This window comes from Benincasa hispida, chromosome 6, assembly GCF_027475165.1.
Source record: "Benincasa hispida cultivar pf3 chromosome 6, pf3_genome.v1.1, whole genome shotgun sequence".
In the NCBI taxonomy this organism is placed as follows: Eukaryota; Viridiplantae; Streptophyta; class Magnoliopsida; order Cucurbitales; family Cucurbitaceae; genus Benincasa; species Benincasa hispida.
Window position 1 is genome coordinate 13550228 of NC_143483.1, and position 6091 is coordinate 13556318.

The following is a 6091-nucleotide window of genomic DNA, read 5'->3' on the forward strand; positions in this document are numbered from 1 at the left end:
GTTGGTACATTATAATATACAATTAATTACAGATATGAGTTATAATTAATACTATATAACATGTGAGAGATAAGTATTTGAATAAGATTCAAAAATTATTTATATGTAGATTCATATACATACTATAGGTTAAAATTAATGTGAATGTGATTCATATTAAAACTATATGGCATAAGAAAGAATTGCATTTTAATATGATTAAGATGCCTAATATATAGTTAATTAATTAAGTATTAGTTATATATATATATATATATATATATATATATATGTGTGTGTATATATATTATGCTATATTATTTGAATACAATATTAATACTTCTCACTTTAGAGAAGTTAATTTGTTTTTTTCACATGAGGGAGTTATGTAACTCCTTCCATCCTCTTCTTCAACATGGTATTAGGAATATAGATAACATAAAAGGAAAAGATACGTTAAAAACTTTTGTTCCAAATTTTCTCAAGATCTTTCACTCACTTTAAAACCCTCCGCCTTTCCCTTCTCCCAAAAACACTAAAGGAGACCACACTCTCATCTCTTGCCGGAGAATTGTAAGGAAGTCCTGTTGGTGATGTCACTATACGTGAAAAGTGTTCTAAAGATTTGTGAAAAGATTTGTTGTACATTGAGATTGTGCAGAAAAGTTAGAGACTGTTTAAGGCTTGAGAGGAAATTCCGAGAAGAGAGTCTCCAAGGGTAAGTTTCCTCATGTTCTCTTTTTTTCTCCTTCTCAAAACATGCTTGTATCAATGTTTATTTAGTTATTTCTTCTCTGTATTTTATGTTTTCAAAATTGAACTCTAAATACACAGTGTTCACAAGCGTTCGTGAGGAATTCAATTCCTTCAGTATCTATCGTGTTTGGTTATGGCCATAAAGTAAGAGTTGGAGCAAGAACGAGATCAAGCATGAGTGAAAGAGAGATCAAGCATGAACAAGAGCGAGATCAAACATGAGAGAGAAGGGGACGGAAAGCGAGAAAGGGATTAATCGATGAAATCAAGGATCAACTAGAACTCGAATTTGAGATTGGAAGCCCAAACTTCACAAATTTTGATGGGTTTGTTGATGGTATTCAGAAAAGAAGGAAGAAGAAGAAATTTAATATAGGATTTGAAAAGAAAAAAAAGTAAGATATAACGAAGAAAGAAAGAAGGAACAAAGTAAAATATGACTGAGGATACATGAGTACATACTTGTGCTTAACGTGTGCACTTTTGATTAGAAGTTAGAGCGTGAACTGTAGATGACGAAGTAGATGCCAAACTGTTGATGGCCAAGTGGAGAGGATAAAGGCAAAGAAGCTTAAACCGAGGTGGAGAAGACCGAGGGAAGGGCAAAGTATGTAAAAAAATCTGAGTGGGTCCCACGTAATTCATCAATCATAATCGGATTTCCACCTCAGGTGGTAACAATGGAATGGTAAGATTAGGGGTAATAAAAAATGTGGGCCCCATCAATCATTTCCGTTTACAGAATTGGGTAAACAACCATAAAGTAATCATGTGGGCCCTGCTTGCCTAAATTGCATTGCATTCATTGCGATTACAAGTTGGGTATACAAGGCTTTGGGTGATATTCATTCATTGCCCACGAGACGTAATATTCAGTCGAGGAGCAACCCAACTTGTAAAAGTGGTAATCGACCCTAGTTGTAAGTCAAGTCAAATAACTAATTCTCAGTGTTGACACAGACAAACCTCGATATGGACGCTAGGGTAGTGTCAAGTATCAATAAAGGGGCACCCAAACCACAAGAGATGCAATATCCTCTACTTAATTTGACATCAATCTCTTTTAGTACTAATTTAAACATGGGAGTATGTTGGGTCAAACACCACAGAATCACATTGAGATTATGTCTTATAGGTCCATGTGACCCTCATGACCAAATCAAGAATAATTTTTGCTAATATGACAAACCTCTTGCCAAAGTTATCTATGAGAACGAGTGTGGATACGAGCGAGAGAGAGAATGATCGAGGGAGGAATAGTCCGAACATGCAAAGCATTTTGTATTGAATTAGTTGAATAACGAGGACTCAGCGGAAGCAAAAGTTACACCTGTTTATCTTCAAAATTTAGGTTAAACGTCAAATTGTGGAATTTGGGAGATTCATACAAAAATCTATCCTCCAATGTATTATTCAAAACCAATTTTACAAATTGGGTTCCCTGCATCTGAAGCGGAGGATGATTTAAGGTCGGATTATTGGGGGATGATTTGGGCTGACACTGTGAAGAAGAAGACGAACATCGCAAGTATAAGAAGCTGAATGGCTGAGGAAGGAGCTTTGAAGACAGACTTAGATGCTTTATTCGGTGAGATTTTAAAGTTTTGATGAATATGCTACACAATTGATTTTTAAGGTTCGCCTTACCAATAAATTTGTTTAATTGCACTGAGTTTTTTAAATTCATTCATTTTCCATTCTAGTTTGCTTTGGTGATAGGTTTATTACATGCGGATGTGACTGAAATGTGATAGGTTTTTGTTAGTTTGTATCTGCAAACTTTTTTCTTTTAATCGGTGATTTTCAATCTGAGTAGATATTTCTGTTTGAGGCTTAAGGTTTAGATTTTGATCATGCCTCTTAATATATTTTCATTCAATAAATGTTGTGTGGATGTTTTTGGTAGCCCATTGTAGCAAGCCATGGAATTGGAAACTCACCAGTTTCCTAGCAATTTCATTAAAGGCATAGTTCAACTGTACCCTCTGATTGCAATTCTGAAGATTCTTTGATATTTTTCCATTAATCAAGCCTAAACTTGTTTCTTGTTCTAGCTCATAGTTTAAAGGAAGTGTTATAACCAATTCTATATATGCGCTTTATAATTGAATAACAGGGGCATCTCATACTAAGAACTTGATCATATTCTTTAGAGGTGTCCATTTGCCAAGAAGACTTGGTGGAGGTTTTTGCAGATATTTAGTACTTGTTGGTCCCAAGTTGTGTGTCTTGTTGCACTAACTACATTAGAAGAAGCTATTTTTCTTCTGAAACAATGGGAAGCTTCTATTCTTCCTTTGGGCCTCTGTGTCCTAACTGTTTTGTGATGTTCTTTTGTTTCTTACTTTTAAAAGTTGAAATTTCCTCTTTGTAATTTCTATATGGAGGTCCTCTTGTGGGCTTCAGCCTCTGTTTTTCTGTATGGCTTGGTCTTGTATTTTTTTGCACTTCTTTATTTCTTGTTTGAAGAACTTATATTGGGAGTTATGTCCTAAAAGTTCCTGATAAGATAATCCTAGTAAATTGAATTAAGAATCCTTTGGATATGTGAACTCCTAATTTTCAAATATTAAAACCCCCAAATCAATTTGATTTCATTCCTAAGAATTGGATTAGACATGGAATGCCTTAAGATCAAAGCTCTTGAGGCAACGAACAAATTGTTTGGCCCAAGTTTTGAATGGATAGGATGATCAAATCCCACTTGAATGTTCTTTGGCATGCAACTTAACTGATGATTGCAAAATTTAAGTTTTCCGAACTAAACTTGAAAGAAGCAAAGGCCAAAATTGATCCATTGTAATTTGTTCAAACAACCTAATGGCAAGGGTTTAGATAACCTCCAACGAAAATCCTAATGCCACATTATATATCATAGTAAAATGATAAAAATACCCCTATTTAATGTGTCATAAAAAAGATAAAATTGAAAAATATAAAAGTTACACCAAAATTATCAAATAAAATATAAATAATAATTTGGTGTCCTAGCCAATTCATATCAGTTCCACTTTCTAAATCAGAGATTGATCAGTGAATTTGGTTTAATAAGATGTGTTAAGTCCTTAAGAAGCTGTGGATGTATACTAAGAAGATGACCAAGTCGCTGATTTTTGGAGGAAAGTATACTTTAGTGGAACTTCACATGCACTTAGGCCCTTTATGATATAGAAGTCGATGATTTGGTCAATTTCCTTATTTTGAAAATCAAAACTAACAAATCTTTATTTTTTTGTCACTTTCTTAAATAAATATTCTGCAGCCATACTTGACATCATCATTATTATCACTAATAGTATCTACATATTCTTTGATTTTTGTCATTAATATTGTTAGGATCCTCATGATCGTCTCAAGTGGAAGTTATATGCCTCGGGGAAGTTTACCACTAAAGCTACTTTTTTTATTCTCACTAAGAGAACCCCTGCCCTTTAGTATCTCTTGTTTGGAGGCTCAAAATCCCCAAAAATGTTAAATTCTTCCTGTGGTCCCTCATTTATAGAAGCTCAAACACTCATGAGAAACTACAAAGGAAGCCATTTGCTATCTTTGCCTTAGTTTGAGGAGTCTCGATCACTTGTTCCTTCACCGTAACCTTGCCACTAAGACGTGGGCTCTTCTGTTTAAAACGTTTGAGCTTGGAGTGCTGCCTACCTAACAGGGTAGACGATTGGATGGTGGGTGGGCTGGACTGCTTTGTGTTTAGTGGTAGAGGTAAAATCATTCGGAGATGTGCTACTCATTTGCTCATTTGGTGCATTTGGAAGGAAAGAAATAGCATCATTTTTTAAGATAAGTTTGCTCATTTTGATTCTTTTTGGATGGTTGTGCGACACACAACCTCTTGGTGATGTACTAATTACATTAAATTCTTTTGTAATTATAACCTCTCCATGATTTTTAACAATTGGAAGGCTATGCTCATTGCAGCCCTTAGGTTGTCTCATTTCTGAAAAAAAAAAAAAAAATAAAAAATCCCTTGGTGGTAAAAGTTGTATAGGATTAAATTACCAATTCTTGTGGTTATTGGCAATAAATTACTTGGGTAACTTGCATACTTTTGAATAATATGACTAACTTGCTATAATTTTTCTAGTCATTTCACTTGATGTAAGAACTCAACAACCTCAATGTATTCTTAGGAAGATTGTTATAAAATTGACAAATAAAGATAAACAGATTGCATATATAGTAAAGAATCAACACAAAAATTTACGTGGTTTACTAATAGTGTGTTAGATATGCCAACATACAAAGGAAAAATAGTTGTTAGAAGTAGAGATGTGCTGTTAAAATCGTAAATAATATAAATATATCAAATATGAATTCAACTTAGATTTTGAGGGTGGTGCCCCCGAACTCAGTCCGAGAGACCCCTATACTTGATCGTTTGAAGTGTTAGATAGCAGATTCAAAGTATTCCAACCAAGATGTAGGCTTCTTCTATAATAGCCTTACTCTAGAAAGCTTTCCAAGATCACAAAACAACAAGACTACCAAAATCAAACGTTTTACTGCATAATTTTTGTTGAATTCTGGAAGGTGTCTTTGCTGCAGAGTGCAGACAAAAAAAATACACATCTTTGTACCATCACTATATTTCAGTGTCTTGCATTACCATTAGTAAGGCTTCAATCCACTTTCCATTCTGCATTCTTATTACACAGCAAGCAAGAAAATATCTCACTGAATTATTTATTAGTAAATGGTTCTGAATTTTGTGCTTCAATTTGGTCCCTTATGGCTTGGCTGATATAATTATATGTTGAACTTTTAATGTGGGGTCTTGGCTGCCTGGCATATCACATCCATCATTTAGGAGATCCATGTGATTAGCTTGACTAAAGAAATTGTTGGCACATGAAATCTCCTATTAGATCTTTTGTTGGCCTTTACTTGTTGGCTGCTTTTTATGATTGTGAATTGTGATTAACATTGTTCAAAGTATCGCTGTGACGGATAAGACTCGAACAATATGGATGATGACCACGGTTATATGATCATCGTTATCGATAATCATAGTCAACTGTCTTACTTGAGACTAATGATTAAGGGGGCTGAATCACCCTTATGCATTCTAATTATTGGTTTAATGTACTAATTTGAAATTTGAAGTTAAATTTTTCCTATTTGTTACAGAATGTTATTTCTTTAGGAAGGAAGAAAGAAGTTCATCTTTCTCATTCCTGATGGAGAATAAGGCCTTCCTTTGTTCTGTAAAGTGATTCTATCTGCTTCTACAAAAGTGCCTCCTCTGCTTCAAACATGTGGAAGTACTCTGAAATCTCAGTTGGTTCAATTCAGTCTAGGTGAGAAATCACCCTTTTATCTTAATAAATGAAAGGATACAAGAAAA

General features: G+C 34.2%; 1 long non-coding RNA gene across 2 annotated transcripts; it reads left to right on the plus strand.

Annotated features, from left to right (window-relative positions):
• Positions 1–411: 411 nt before the first annotated feature.
• Positions 412–4822, plus strand: LOC150035429 (uncharacterized). Of its 2 annotated transcripts, none has more exons than XR_016529961.1 (2): positions 412–2323; positions 2852–4822. It is a non-coding gene; the product is annotated as an uncharacterized LOC150035429 (long non-coding RNA). The 2 variants fall into 2 exon arrangements; XR_016529962.1 differs by having other exon boundaries at positions 4072–4822.
• Positions 4823–6091: the final 1269 nt, after the last annotated feature.